The sequence below is a fragment of the Ascaphus truei genome, chromosome 2 (genome assembly GCF_040206685.1).
Source record: "Ascaphus truei isolate aAscTru1 chromosome 2, aAscTru1.hap1, whole genome shotgun sequence".
Lineage (NCBI taxonomy): Eukaryota > Metazoa > Chordata > Amphibia > Anura > Ascaphidae > Ascaphus > Ascaphus truei.
In genome coordinates this window covers 403,082,352-403,099,688 of record NC_134484.1, presented here as the reverse complement: position 1 = coordinate 403,099,688, position 17,337 = coordinate 403,082,352, and positions in this window count along the sequence as shown.

Here is a 17,337-nt window from a genome sequence, read left to right as displayed (position 1 = left end):
TATAGTAAACTGTTATACTTACACTCTTGTGTATGTGGTTACTATATGTGGTTCCTGTGCAGGGAACATTCTACACTCCTAGAATCCTACACAGGTGGAGGTGCTGAATGTAAGATCGTTCCAGAGGCTCAGGCCTCCTGTGAGCCTAACAGGTAAAAGAACCACACACCTGGTAACATATAGAGCTTTCCCTCACATGCACTCTATCAGCGATTGGGGGTGGAGGAACATGCGTTACAAGTAGATGACAAGAATATATATATATATATATATATATATATATATATATATATATACACATATATATATATATAGAAAAAGAGAGAGAGCGCACGCCCCATAGCATAACACTGTATGTTTATTTTAAAAAAGGAAGTGAAGAGGGGGGGGGGGAAAGGAATCGCACTCACAAGATTAAAATATTTAAAAGGCAGTTTGTGAATAAATATCACCACCATCCGGTTCTGCAAAGTGGAATAGCTCTGTGGACTCCTTCAGGACTGCCCGTCGAAATCACCTCTGACCGGGTATCAGGGACGCCGTTTGCCGTCTGTTATCTGTCCGGAACTCAGCTCTCCACTCCGAATGGCCGCTGTAAAGTTCCCACGCTAGGTTTGGCCTCGTGCGCGTGCGCAGCGTCGTCGTGACGTAATCGCGCTCTCAGTATCCCTGACGCGTTTTGTCACCACCGGGCGACTTTCTCAAAGGGCTGATGGTTTGTGGAATAAATTCCTGCCCCTCTTATAGCCAGTCCATTGCTTATTAACCAGTAAAGGGGTGATTGTTAACCCATAATATGCTGATAGGGTGGTACTCATAGACGCACGTACTTTAAATGACTGACTATATAAAAAAGCAGATCAAGGACAATTATATGAAGAAATAAACACATAATGCGGGAGGATCTAAAACACATGATACTTATATATATAAAAAACATACTTATAGCTCAACTTCATTATTAATACAAAAAATAATATATATACTAAAAGCCAAAATTCATTAGAATATAATGTAAAATTTAAAAAAGATTTAATTTTGATTTTCTGGATTAAGGGGCTAACATAAAATGATATACAAATTAAATTAATTTAACCCCTACAGTCTATCAATTATTCTACATTGTATTGTTACAACAAACACAAAGATGAATATTAATATGCAATTATAAATTACATATACAATGTGATAACCCCTAGATCCTCATCAAAACATCATATATATATATATGTATTATAATAAATTGAATAGAATCACATATTCCTATAAAATTGAGCTGATAATGATTCAACATTAATTTAACTTGGACAAATGATTACACAAATAGATGTAGCACTTATAATAGATAAATTAAATATTATATTTATATTGGTGCTACAGATGGGCCAAAGAACTACCTCATAATTCTAAGGGGCTGTAAGTACTCCCCAGATATTGTTCCTAGACTAGTAACATAATATTCTTAAACCAATGTGTGTGGAATGGATATAAATATGAACTATACTCATTTCTACAAATATATACAATTATAAAGTGAAAAATAAAATGAAAAATAAAAATTAAAAATAAAAATAAAAGTGGTAAATGAAAATAAAAATAAAAATAAAAGGACTGGAAATCCAATGACCATGGAGAGGAGAGAGAAAGAGTTTCAAGGACTTGGTGATTGAAAAATGACTGTGATATGTTAATATTAAAAATAAAAATAATATAAAAATAATGTGTTTATATTTCTATTTTATTCCTATATGGTATGTGTATATGTCAATTGTGATATTAAATTAGATAAAGTTATAGTGAATAATAGTAGACACCAATGTCCATCATTCATATACTCCATAGATGGGGGGGGAAGGGGGAAAAAGAAAATGGGAAAAGGGGAAAAAGGGAATGGAATGGGAATAATTGGGGAAAGGGACACACTGGGGGAAGGGTGGGGTGGGGATAAACTGCTTGTGGATGTGGAAGTGGAGGAAAAAGAGAACTGAGGGAAGAGAGCAGATGACTATACTCCCATAAATAGAGCGACGAGAGTCCAAGAGGGTAGGAGATCAGACTAGTGTACTAGCATCCAGACACTCATTGAGTCCTCCAGGGGTGAGAGTCCCTAACTGGTGGATCCAATAAGTCTCCTGTCTGCACAAGATCTTAAATCGATCGCCTCCCAGAGCACAGGTTGAAATGTATTCAAGGCCCATTACTGTCATACATTTAGGGTCCTGATTATGTATGGCTTTATAGTGTCGGGAAATACTATTCACAGTTAATCCCTTTATGACACTCCTTCTGTGCTCCAGGAAACGGGTGCAGAGGGGTCTTGTGGTGCGTCCAATGTAACGTAACCCGCAACCACACTGGATGCAGTACACCACAAATGTACTGAGACAGTTTATAAAATTCCTGACCTGATAGATATTATCTCTATTGGGAGAACTGAAATCAGACCGAATCTTCAGATGTCCACAGGTAATGCATCTACCTCGTCCACACTTATGGTTTCCTTTAAGGCCATTAGGAACCGATTTAATGGAAACATTCACTGATTTCAATTTAGTTGGTGCTATAATGCTCTTCATATTTCTGGCCTTTCTGTAGACAATCGATGCTCGATCCGGAAGAATGCCCTTCAAATGAGGATCACATCTGAGAACCCCCCAGTGATTGCTAATAATCTTTTGGATAGCTTTATAAGACTGATTATAGGTGGTAATGAATCTTAGACTAGATTTATCAGTATTATCTGCAATCACTGGTGAGTTGTATCCCAGACGAGATGTGACCTGCCTATTTTTAGATGTCTGTAACATTTTTGATCTGTCAAGGGAACTAACTTTTTTGAAAGATTCAGAAACTAATTTGTTATCATAACCTTTTTGTTTAAATTTGAGGCTGAGTTGTTCCGACTGCTGGACAAAATCCATATCTCTGGAGCAGTTTCTCCTGATTCGGTGAAACTGCCCGAGAGGAATGTTATGTAACCACTGCTTGTGATGATTAATGGACGCATGTACATAACTATTGACAGAGACTTCTTTAAAATGAGTGGATGTGATAATATTGAGATTTTCATCAGATGTAAGTAATAGATCCAAAAAGACTATGGAGGTGGCATCTATGTTAAATGTGAATTTCAATCTTAAAGGATTGTCGTCCAATGATCTAAGAATCTCAAATAATTCAGCCTCCTCCCCGTCCCAGATGAAAATCATATCATCTATGAAACGGCCATAGTACACGAGGCCCGCTCCAAGATGTTCATTTTGCCACACAAATCTCTCCTCCCAAAAACCCATGAAGAGATTTGCATAGCTAGGAGTGAACCTCGTGCCCATGGCCGTTCCACAGATCTGTAAATGATAAATCTCCTCAAACAGAAAATAATTGTGATTTAAAATAAATTTAACACAATCCAAAATAAATACCTTATGTTTCTTAGGGATGCACAAGTCCTTATCGGGCAATATTTCAATGCTTCAATACCCCTGGCATGGTCAATGCAAGTATATAGCGAGGCCACATCACATGTGGCCCATAAATAGGTGGACTTCCACTTGATGCCTGAGGTGGCCTCGATGACATGGAGCGTATCCCTAATATGTGACCTGAGCTGGGCTACAAATGGTTGAAGATGGTAATCTACATATTGAGATAAGCTCGACGTCATCGACTCCACCCCAGACACAATGGGCCTGCCAGGGGGATTGATCAAGGACTTGTGCACCTTAGGCAAATGATAAAACATGATAAAACATTTTTATTTTTATTTTCAATATTAACATATCACAGTCATTTTTCAGTCACCAAGTCCTTGAAACTCTTTCTCTCTCCTCTCCATGGTCATTGGATTTCCAGTCCTTTTATTTTTATTTTTATTTTCATTTACCACTTTTATTTTTAATTTTTATTTTTCATTTTATTTTTCACTTTATAATTGTATATATTTGTAGAAATGAGTATAGTTCATATTTATATCCATTCCACACACATTGGTTTAAGAATATTATGTTACTAGTCTAGGAACAATATCTGGGGAGTACTTACAGCCCCTTAGAATTATGAGGTAGTTCTTTGGCCCATCTGTAGCACCAATATAAATATAATATTCAATTTATCTATTATAAGTGCTACATCTATTTGTGTAATCATTTGTCCAAGTTAAATTAATGTTGAATCATTATCAGCTCAATTTTATAGGAATATGTGATTCTATTCAATTTATTATAATACATATATATATATATATATGATGTTTTGATGAGGATCTAGGGGTTATCACATTGTATATGTAATTTATAATTGCATATTAATATTCATCTTTGTGTTTGTTGTAACAATACAATGTAGAATAATTGATAGACTATAGGGGTTAAATTAATTTAATTTGTATATCATTTTATGCTAGCCCCTTAATCCAGAAAATCAAAATGAAATCTTTTTTAAATTTTACATTATATTCTAATGAATTTTGGCTTTTAGTATATATATTATTTTTTGTATTAATAATGAAGTTGAGCTATAAGTATGTTTTTTATATATATAAGTATCATGTGTTTTAGATCCTCCCGCATTATGTGTTTATTTCTTCATATAATTGTCCTTGATCTGCTTTTTTATATAGTCAGTCATTTAAAGTACGTGCGTCTATGAGTACCACCCTATCAGCATATTATGGGTTAACAATCACCCCTTTACTGGTTAATAAGCAATGGACTGGCTATAAGAGGGGCAGGAATTTATTCCACAAACCATCAGCCCTTTGAGAAAGTCGCCCGGTGGTGACAAAACGCGTCAGGGATACTGAGAGCGCGATTACGTCACGACGACGCTGCGCACGCGCACGAGGCCAAACCTAGCGTGGGAACTTTACAGCGGCCATTCGGAGTGGAGAGCTGAGTTCCGGACAGATAACAGACGGCAAACGGCGTCCCTGATACCCGGTCAGAGGTGATTTCGACGGGCAGTCCTGAAGGAGTCCACAGAGCTATTCCACTTTGCAGAACCGGATGGTGGTGATATTTATTCACAAACTGCCTTTTAAATATTTTAATCTTGTGAGTGCGATTCCTTTCCCCCCCCCCTCTTCACTTCCTTTTTTAAAATAAACATACAGTGTTATGCTATGGGGCGTGCGCTCTCTCTCTTTTTCTATATATATATATTCTTGTCATCTACTTGTAACGCATGTTCCTCCACCCCCAATCGCTGATAGAGTGCATGTGAGGGAAAGCTCTATATGTTACCAGGTGTGTGGTTCTTTTACCTGTTAGGCTCACAGGAGGCCTGAGCCTCTGGAACGATCTTACATTCAGCACCTCCACCTGTGTAGGATTCTAGGAGTGTAGAATGTTCCCTGCACAGGAACCACATATAGTAACCACATACACAAGAGTGTAAGTATAACAGTTTACTATATGCAGCATAGAACATAACACATACATCAGCAATAATAACAATATGACATCAACAGTACATATCTACAGTGTCACCATGTAACACTACTAGGCACAACTACCCGTCTTCTCACAGGGCCTAAACCTCCACACATTCCTCCACCAACACCGTGTACCCAGAGTCCCATGAGTCCACTAAGAGACCCAGAACCTATATGCGGGATCAGCGCCTGATGTACCAGTATGTTGGTGCAGGTTAAATATGATACCTGCCCCAGTGTTCCAGCACCTGGGGCTGCAGATTCTTCACAAAGGATCCGCCGCTCTGCGATCTCCTCTGCGACGTCCTGAAATTCTGCCTGGCGGTGGGTGGCTCCCACATGGAGTTATCCACCTTTGGAAAGTCTCTTATCTCTGCAACTGCAGAGAGTTATTCACTCTTGCCACCAAGGGCCAGGATGTAATGCTTCCTGGCTGTAACCCTCACTATGCTGGTTCTACAGGACCCTGTCCCTATCCTAAGGGGAGTCCCTGCAGCAGACCACAAGCTGAGGTGAGTAGGGCCTAGCTGGGGCCTAGGGGAAACTTCTGGCCTAGTGCAGAAGGCTTCTTTCCTTCCTGCACAAACACACCCTCCCCTCTCTGTGTCTCAGCTCCTACTGACTCGCATGTCTGTGAGCAACATTGTATCCTTCTCCAGCAGGAGAAGTTGCAAGCACTTTTCGCTGTCTGACTGCATGTGATCTGGGTAAAAGGGCAGTCCCCAGAGGCTGCTGGGTGTTGTAGTCCTTTGTACAGCTCTTTAACATTATGGCCATGTGCGCCTGCTCCACTGCGCCTGCGCAACCCTGTAATGGCCGCCGCTACTCTCCACCACGCCTGCGCAATTGTGGGCAGACCCTGCGCTCCAAAAATGGCTGCCGCTAACGTTCTGCACATGTGCGAGCCTCTGCACCTGCGCGAACGTGCACAAGATGGTGGCACCCTGTTGCTGGGAGCCCCCCGCGACGCGCTCACCCCGCAGCAGCACACACATAAGGGGGAAGGAACCGGGAGACAGGGGGACCGGGGGGACCCTGGCTACATACTATATATAGATATATACACATAGACATATGCTAGATAGAGAAGAGACTGAGGTCCGGATACATTAAGCTGCCATAACCTAAAAGTGCAGCATCGGCAAAAAATGTGCCTTATTTTTATCATGCAATACATCAAGCGTTGTATCGACAAAAATATAACACTTTTTGTCGGATTAAAAATATCAGATCTGATGAAAAAGAGACCTAATACTATTTCGGTTAAAATGGCTATTCATCAGGTTCGGATATTTATCGGAATGGGACGAATGCCAAAAAGACCGCAAATATTTTGTTACCTATTCCAGGCTGGTGTTAACCCTGTCTTTCTTACAGATGTGTCCAGACTTACTGTTTTCATGACAAAGTGCAAGATTACACTAATGTAAACACTTTGTTTGCTGAGACTCATACATGGTCTGTCGGCGTCCATCCGCGGTCTGTCCATGATCAGCTGGCATAATTTATTGTGGGGATTATTTATGTAATTACAATTCAGTATGTGTCCGGCAGATGGCACACTGAATATGTTTGCCTATGCCCACACATGCACTGTCTACAACGACAACAAACGTGTTTCCATACAATATACTGTACAATGTAACAATGTCACTAGAAATGTTTAAAATATCTAGAAACCCTTTATTATTATTACGATGGCAGCCAGAAGTCGAGGCCACCCCACAGAGGGCCCCAGGACTCCACCAAGCATATCATCGTTCCTGGCCTGGGAGTTCCAACAGGAGTACTGGGACCCAATGGAGCTCATCTGGGTTGTAGTTTTCCCTACAAGAGATTGTGTTATATATGCTAGTGCTATATCAAAGACTGTTGGTTCGCTCTATGCGCCAGAAGTTAAAGTTTGTGATGTCCAGGGATTTAGTATTGCATGTATAAAGTGTCCTGCAAAGACTGTTTTGCAAAAGGAAGAATGTCCAATTTTCCAGCTAAAACAGAGTTTGCAAAAGAACAGTTTAGCAAAAGCTGTGCATGGTTGTAAATATTGTCTGGGGCCCGCCTATCCCAGTGGCATGAAAGTATGGCCACACCTTTTCTGAACTGTTTAAGAAGAATCAAGGGACAAGAGCCAGGCCCACCCCTGATAGTCTCGATAGGGGAGGGACTTTCAGTTTCAAAGAGAACAGCACAGGCGGGTAAATGCGTCATGAAGTCACACATTGCTACATGCCCTGAGCTCGACTTTGTGATCAAAATTGGATCGATACAGTTGACTACATCTCTGGTTGAGTCACAACTAAAGCTTTAGAAGTTTGCAATATTAATAGCAGTGTCCAATCCCAAAAGTGAACATGTTACTATGTCGCTACCTCAGCTCCACACAGAGCCTATGAGCCTGCTGTAACAGTTACACATTACAAAGTTCCAGGCGGGGTCTTTGTGATTTCTATCCAATGCAAAGAATTTCTCCAGGCTGTATGTGCCATTTGCAGGTGCCATGGAGGGGAGTTGTCATAATATGCCAGGCGCTGATATGTAGCCACCTCCTCTGTACTGCAGGCAAGCTGTGGCCGCAGAGAAGAATAAAAAAGCGGCTTACACTGTTGATGTTCATGCCCGGGAGAACAAGAGCACCACTCCATGATGTCCTCCAATGAGGAACGAGCCACAAAAGTTGCTCCGGTAGAAGTACCCACAGAGGCAACGGCATGGCTGGTGAATGAACAGGTTCACCCCCAGCAGAGTCAAGTGCTATCTATTGCAAAGAAGATAAAGATTTTCAATTTGTTGAAGGACCTAAGTTTGCTGAAGCTGGCAATTCCCGATTGGCATATTTGGAGATCGGCCGGAATGAGGGCACAGAGCCAAAAGCTAATGATGCAAGTGTCCCCTGATTGATATATTTAGGGGACGACCACATGTCATATCCTGAATCAATCCTTTTCTTGTCCAGCGAGATGGAAAGGGGAAGTATGGTATTGAAGCGTACACCAACGTTCGAACTGACCCAAAGGTCTGCTTCAAGGAGAGGTAACCTAGTCCGGGACAATTGGGGGTATGAATATCCTTATGTACCTGTGGGGGTTATGGAAGTTGTTGATATACTCCATGGCTAATGGCTTGAAATGTATTGTGAAGACTATATTACCCGTCATGGCAACTTGTAAACAGAGAATATCATGCATCCACCCTACTGCAGCTTTGGCACATAGGCAGCAGTATTTATAAATGATGGAGGGTTTAGAGTTTGCCACCCTACCAGTGGGCGTCATACTGCTGCACCAGCCCTCATTCTAAAACTTCTTGGAGCCGTTGTCGTTGGATCTGCTGTATTCCACGCGCAATAAATTGTGCATCCCCCGTGTTCATGCCGAATTCGCACCACCCGGCACACACGGTTGATCTGTTTAATTATAATGGTTTTGGATTTAATTGGGGGCAGAACTGTACGGCTGTACAGTAGGTTGAATTGCTATTAGACTTTTAAGACAACAGCTCACTTGAGTTTCTAGACGGTATTGCAGACAACGCTAAGATGCAATTTTCTGCGCCCAATAGAAACCCGAGTCAATTGCTATACGGTTGGAAAACATAGCGCGTCATGACCCCGGTATTTAGAGCGATACGTCGGGCGAAGTTTTAAAATAAAGGCTGGCGCCTCTGTAGGTGGGATGGATGGTAACCCCCCATTTGGATTATTTAACTTTTAACGTCCGTCCTTTTCCTCCCTCATTTAGTGCACTGTATATACCAGTTACAGTTAATTGTTAATGATCCTTTTTTGTTCTTTGTTTATGGGGTTCTCGTTTTCCTATTTGGTCCTTAAAAAAACAGTAGGATTTCATTAACACTTATTAATCCTTCATAAAATAAATCAACTCCTTCAACAGCAAGCACTGGCAAACTTTACACACGAGTTGGCAATACTTTACACAGACAGAGCTCCATCTGATTTGAGCGCACACAGAGGGAGAGAGGAAGGAAAGAAGGGAGAGAGAGAGGGGGAGAGCAGTTCATCAAAATCCAATGTAAGCCTTCATGATGAATCTGTTGTCAGACTCCTACATAATATTATTTCACCATCTAAAAATTATATACGGCTAACCCACAAAAATAATTGGAGAGTGAGTTGTCATTACTTGTAGTTAGGTCATACAATTCTTCTTCAGAATTAATGCTAATAACTTAAAGTCTTATTTTTTTCATTATGTACAATTTAACTTTGGTTGAACTTGTTATTTTTTTCTTTGGTTTTTAAGATAATCGATGACTAAAAGTACTACTATAGTGTCTGTAATAAATTAACTAGTAGTAGTTATAGATATATAGGAAACTGTCCTGCGCTCAAGTCGTCGTCCGGCACTAATAGTGTCAACAACAAGTCACATAGACAGAAACAGGGAGTTGGATTAGGCCAACAAATGAGGTCAGAGCTTGGGAAGGTTAACCTTACCTATGAGAAGCTCACTTCCAGACCTTGGTCCTGTCCTCCTCTGTATTCCGATCCAGGCGTGCAGCCTTCTGTGTGTATGGCATGGAGAGGAAAGAGATCCGGCGCCACAGCCAGTGACTGAGTCTGAGGCACTTTCGGTTTGATTGAAAAATCTTTATTCAGCTCAAAATCGAACACAGGCTACACCACAGTCTCCCCCTCAACGCGTTTCACGCTCAAATCAGCGCTTCGTCTTGGAGTGGGGAGCTGTGGCCTGAGGCTGCACATTTATTGTAAAAAAAGCCTGCGAAAAACGGGTTTAAAATATTAACCTCTGAGGTACCAGTGTCATAACAATCTGTAATGGTGCACCACAATCCTAATATTATAATTGCTTGCTTTAGTTATACTGTAGGTATTAAATATGTCAATGATTGAATGTCATTAAATGCAAATAGACATACTGCTTTAAATTTGGGGAAAGTGGATTAACTGAGCTATTAGCTAGAAAAGCATGATTAAAAAGTAATAACTAACGACAAGTCATAATTATTAAATATGTCTGATTGATGAATGAAATTACATGCAATTTGGAATATTGCATATTAATTTGAAAAAAAGACAATTGACATATACTGTAAATATAAAAATACAATATGAGTATCTGGCATCTAAATTTAACAGATAGGTTGAACTCGATGGACATATCTCTGTCTTGTTTCAACCTCATTGTCACATACGGTACGCCTCTCAACCTGGCCCACTTTTCACCTTCGGAAAGGTTCCTCAAATGAACAATATCTACCCTCAATCAGTCCCTATAAACCATCTGTCACAAACAGCACACAAGTGAGCACGTGACTTAGATATGCAACCAGGGCTAATACAGGGCTACTCTAGCCAATTCACCTTTCTCCTCCGCAAGGTACTATCAATGACTTAATATTAACCCCTCACTCAATTGCAATTATATTTATCTGCTTCCACCACCCGAGACGTATGCAAAATATGGGAATAATATATACCTGCCCAGGTCTCAGATCCCTGATTATTCTAGAGAAAACAATGCACTTAACACACAAAAGTCAGTTTTAGCAAAATGTGTCCGAAAATGTAAATGACTCTCCACAGAGCATGCAACAGTTCATTCAGAGCACCACAACATTACTTATTAAAGAGTATATATATATATATATATAGCAAAACACAGGGGGTGCCCAGTGCTACATCCAAATGACAAAACATACATGGTAATAATTACCAGAAATGATGCTTAAGTACTAATAACAATGCCAAAACATCATAAGCTTGCACACCAAATCGTCAAGGTAAACCATAATAAGTGCAAGTCCTACACTACACTGCATTTGTTCCCAATACCTCTGTATGAGGGGGAAGAACCATAATAGATTCATTACCTGCAGCAAGATAAGAAAATCCACCATTAAAAAGGGGGGAGGTGACTTGAGCTCTGGGGGAGGTGCCACAACCTCCATACAACTGATTCCAGTCAGAAATTAATTAAACACACAAACCCAGCAAGCTCAAACGCCCACACCCACCTAATCTTGACTATATGTAATGCCACATAGAGTGCAACTGGGCTGTGGCACATGAATATAGCAAAACACAGGGGGTGCCCAGTGCTACATCCAAATGACAAAACATACATGGTAATAATTACCAGAAATTATGCTTAAGTACTAATAACAATGCTAATGCTAATAATAAAATATGTTTTTTTAGTTAGAAATTTTGGCCAAAACATCATAAGCTTGCACACCAAATCGTCAAGGTAAACCATAATAAGTGCAAGTCCTACACTACACTGCATTTGTTCCCAATACCTCTGTATGAGGGGGATCTATCTATTTTGATCTGGTTTGAAACTGATTGGCCGGCGAAGCCGGCCAATTCAGTTGAACAGCAATTCTACTTGTTACCAAGTAGAACAAAGATAAACCAGTCAAACAAAAATGAAATGAACCCAACAAGTGCACTGATGAAGTGCACTTAAAACAGAAGGGTTAAATCTGAAGAACCCTGATTGGTGGATACCGAGCAAAGCACCCCGCCTAACGCCCACTGGGAGGCAAACTCTGAAACCGTCCCAGTATCTGTATGAGGGGGAAGAACCATAATAGATTCATTACCTGCAGCAAGATTAGAAAATCCACCATTAAAAAGGGGGGAGGTGACGTGAGCTCTGGGGGAGGTGCCACAACCTCCATACAACTGATTCCAGTCATAACATAACAATGCTAATGCTAATGTAGGACTTGCACTTATTATGGTTTACCTTGACGATTTGGTGTGCAAGCTTATGATGTTTTGGCCAAAATTTCTAACTAAAAAAACCATATTTTATTATTAGCATTAGCATTGTTATTAGTACTGAAACATCATTTCTGGTAATTATTACCATGTATGTTTTGTCATTTGGATGTAGCACTGGGCACCCCCTGTGTTTTGCTATATTCATGTGCCACAGCCCAGTTGCACTCTATGTGGCATTACATATAGTCAAGATTAGGTGGGTGTGGGCGTTTGAGCTTGATGGGTTTGTGTGTTTAATTAATTTCTGACTGGAATCAGTTGTATGGAGGTTGTGGCACCTCCCCCAGAGCTCACGTCACCTCCCCCCTTTTTAATGGTGGATTTTCTTATCTTGCTGCAGGTAATGAATCTATTATGGTTCTTCCCCCTCATACAGAGGTATTGGGAACAAATGCAGTGTAGTGTAGGACTTGCACTTATTATGGTTTACCTTGACGATTTGGTGTGCAAGCTTATGATGTTTTGGCCAAAATTTCTAACTAAAAAACCATATTTTATTATTAGCATTAGCATTGTTATTAGTACTTAAGCATCATTTCTGGTAATTATTACCATGTATGTTTTGTCATTTAGATGTAGCACTGGGCACCCCCTGTGTTTTGCTATATTCATGTGCCACAGCCCAGTTGCACTCTATGTGGCATTACATATAGTCAAGATTAGGTGGGTGTGGGCGTTTGAGCTTGCTGGGTTTGTGTGTTTAATATATATATATATATATATATATATATATTGGCACTGTGTGCTCATTTGCATGTCATTTCCCAGAATCCCTTGCTGCAGTGGAAGTGCTGTGTGCTGGGCGATAATGGTGAAAGACAGGGTTGCAGACCTGTCTAAGACATGCAAATGAATATACAGTAATATTTACAGTTGCTTTATGCTTTACTGTGGAGGGTTTTTGTCACTTTTTTACCCACTATAACCTTAATAAGTGTGGTGATTACCGACTATTAATCTCATTTGATCAAATGCCAGCAACCAACCTCACACTGATGATACCCATCAAGGTTGAAACATGTCTGAGGGGGTTTACTGGCTTTGCATCTCCCAAGCCCTTGCTTAAAAGCTGCGTCTAAAGCAGCATGCATTGGCTAAGGGTTGCTCATGTAATGTGAGCTTGAGATAAAAGGTGGCACTGTGTGCTCATTTGCATATCATTTCCCAGAATCCCTTGCTGCAGTGGAAGTGCTGTATGCTGGGCGATAATGGTGAAAGACAGGGTTGTAGACCTGCCTAAGACATGCAGATGAATATACAGTAATATTTACAGTTGCTATATATATATATATATATATATATATATAAAAAGTGGCACTGCGTGCTCATTTGCATGTCATTTCCCAGAATCCCTTGCTGCAGTGGAAGTGCTGTGTGCTGGGTGATAATGGTGAAGGGCGGGGTTGCAGACCTGCCTTAGACATGCAGATGAGCATACAGTTATATATATTTATATATATATATAGCAGGTATGAGATTGGCTCTCATGTGCCAGATGAAGTCATCATTGATGACGAAACGCATAGGGCGTGGTCTGTGAGAAGCTGTCTCTTGCCCATGTTCACTTGAGACTGCTGGTTGTAGAATATTGGTTCCTGCTCCCCCGCGATTCAGTGCTGGCATTCAGAACCTGTTGTAGCTGCTACTGGTTTCCGGAGGGATTTCCTGTGTCGGGCGCCGGTCCTGAGAGACGTCACTTCCGGTTACCTCAACACACGAAGGAGAGACGCGAGCGGACGCCATTACTCTAATCGGACGGCACTTCTGGCACATGAGAGTCAATACCTGCTATATTGACCTATATTTACCTGTACTCTTGTGAGTGGGCATTTGTTGATTTTAATGTTCTATAAACACTTGTTATCACGTTAATGCACTAGGTGTGTGCCTGTTTTCTTTTTTCATAGGTATTATCAGGGTGTAGTGAACCTTTGAAACGGTCTGCAAATCAAAAAAAAAAAAAGAGATAGAGAGAGTTGGAGAAGAGATTAATGGTGGCCGCGCCAGTGAAGTATGATATTTATAACCTGTCATCACACGAACATACACCTTACCATATCTCGCTTTTGGCGAAGGGACTTTCATTCTCACCCAGTAGCCTACCTAATCAGTTTGAGCTGTTTGTGGATCTTAACAGATTCATACGCAAGCTCACACTGATGAGGCATTTTTCATTCAAGCACAGAGAGATATTGAATACCTCCAATGTCAATTTTAACACACAGGAACAAGAATGCATTCGTGCACTAACTTCTATTCTTGCTGAGCCTGGTGTCATAGATAACTTTACTACAAGTACACAGACTAATTACATGTATGATTCATTTGAACCACATAACTTTACCACACATTCTGAACCAGACTTGGTTGGGGGGCCGGCATATGCTCAGGCATCCCAACCTAGCCGCCTGAACCTGTGTGGGGAATCTTCCCAGCATTTGGTTCAGGATTCGGATCTGGCCCTGGACTTCAAGCACTCACCTTTTCATCCTGTTTCTACCTATTTCCCCTATCATTCTAAGGGGAACTTTATTGATACCTTCTACACCATTGTTCTGAAGGACCTTGAACAGTTATGTTAGACTAACACTCGTCTGACACACAGGAATCTGAGCGGGGGAGAAGAGTTGGCTCTAAAAAACCTCAAAGAAAACACAGATATTGTTGTAAGACAAGCCGATAAAGGAGGGGCTATCGTCCTGCAGGATAGACAGGACTATGTGTCCGAAGCGGTCCGCCTTTTTTTTTTTTCCATAAAGTTTTTTATTAGGCATTGTTTCAACAGGTATGGCAAAAATACAGTGCAATTTACAGTACCTAATAATTTTAACATTTTTTGGGGAGTAGAGAAAGACAAACTAAGTTGTCGAGACAGGGGGATCGCCTTCCAGAGGTGAAGGCAGAGAGGGGAGGGGATAAGGGGGAGGGTAGGGGGGGAGGAGTAGAGTGGGTAAGGGGGATTTGCCTCCTGGCTGAGGGGGGTATGATTGATAAGTTCGTTAGAGTTTTATCTACTCAGAATTTTTCTGTCTTTGGGGGGAGGGAATTTTTGTTCCCTACCCTGTTGGGGCGGGGCATCTGTCCCGGGTTAGAAGAAACCACGGGTCCCAAACTGAATCGTGCGCAGGGAGGTTTTGTCTAAGGACGGCAGTCAGCCGCTCCATGTGCATCACCTCGTTTATTCTCTTTTTGATTGATCCCAAGGCTGGCGCGGTCATTCTCCTCCAGGAGGCCGCTATCTCACATCTCGCCGCAGTGAGAATGAAGGATATTAATTTCCTAGTTGGCCGGACAATGTCGGACATCGGTCTGGCCAGAAGGAAGGTCAGTGGATCAATAGGTAGATCTAGGTCTGTGACCTCTTTTAGCAGAATTTGGACCTTGGTCCAGTACTTCACAATTTCTGGACATGTCCACCAGATGTGGACCATGTCCCCTCTATTGCCACAGCCTCTCCAACATTGGTCTGATGCCAGAGGGTAGATTTGGTTTAAACGTGCTGGGGTAAGATACCAGCCAAACAGAACTTTATATATATTTTCCTTTATTGTGGTACATAGGGAAGTTTCTGAGGCTGCCTGCCAGATTTCTTCCCAGATCTCTCTGTCTATAGGGATGTTCAGGTCTGAGGCCCATTTGAGCATATAATCGTGCTGGATTAAGACCTTTGGATTCTCCAAGGTCCGATAGATATCAGATATGAGCCCTTTCTGATGGGTCTTGACCTTACAGAGATATTCGAATCTCGTGAGAGTGGGGTACTCTGGGAGTGGGCATATTTGACGGATAAAATGTCTGATTTGAAGGTATTTGAATGTGTCCAATTCTCTGATTTGATATTTGGCCCTTAAATCGTGATAGCTCAGGAGCTTCCCAAGGCTTAGGAGGTCTGCAATCGCCCCGATACCCCGTCGTTTGAGTTGGTCGAACAGACTAGATCCACAACCCGGGGGGAATTTCGGGTTGTTGGTAATAGGCGTCAGTTGGGAGTTTGATGAGGATAGGCCATATTTATGTTTACATCTCATCCATGTTTCGAAGGTGTGTATTGAGGCCTGTAGTTTAAGGTTATGTGTCTGTCCATCCCCTCTGTCTAGGCTCCAAAGGCATGCTTGTAGAGAGGGCATTTTGGCGTATTGAGTTTCCATTTCTACCCAGCAACAAAGGGCCGGGTCTGTGTTCCACATTACTGCCTGCTTGAGTTGAGCGGCAAGGTAGTATTTCTGGAGATCTGGGACTCCCAGGCCCCCCTTGGATCTTGGTGCCAATAGGACCGATCTGGCGACTCGGGGCCTCTTGCCCTTCCAGATAAAATGGAATATTCTATTTTGTATGTTTTTCAGATCAGTGCCCGGGACATGGATCGGGAGTGTTTGAAATAGGTATAACATTCTTGGGAGTATATTCATCTTAACAGATATCATCCTCCCGATCCATGAGATCTGGTAACCTTCCCACTGATCTAAATCTTTTTTAATTTTCCCCCATAGTTTCGGGTAGTTATCCCGATATAGATCCCGGTAATGTCTTGACACATTAATTCCCAGATATTTAATGTGTGAAGAGCACCATCTGTAGCTGAAATTTATTTTGAGTAATTTAACTTCGGGATCTGGGAGACTAAGGTTTAGAGCCTCGGATTTATCGCTGTTTATTTTGTATCCCGATACCATTCCAAATTCTGTTAGTTCCCTTTGAAGGTTAGGAAGGGACGTTTGGGGTCTAGTCAGAGTAAGAATGATATCGTCAGCGAATAGGGAAATTTTGTAGTGTTCTTTTCCAATAGCTATGCCCTGAATGTTTGGGTTTGTCCGAATTTTAGACGCCAGTGGTTCAATCGTAAGTGCAAAAAGAAGGGGGGATAGGGGGCATCCCTGTCTCGTACCGTTTTTGATTTGGAACCTTTCAGAGCCACCGCCAGAGATACGTACCATAGCAGACGGGTTTTGGTAGAGCGCCCGGACTCCTGTTAGAAATGAGTCCTTGAAGCCGAATTTTGCTAGCGTGTGATCTAGAAATAACCAATCAATCCTATCAAATGCCTTCTCTGCATCTAAACTCAATAGCATAGCCTTTGTGCCTGTCAGGTGGGTATGGTCTACTATATTAATAATCTTTCGGGTATTGTCCGAGGCTT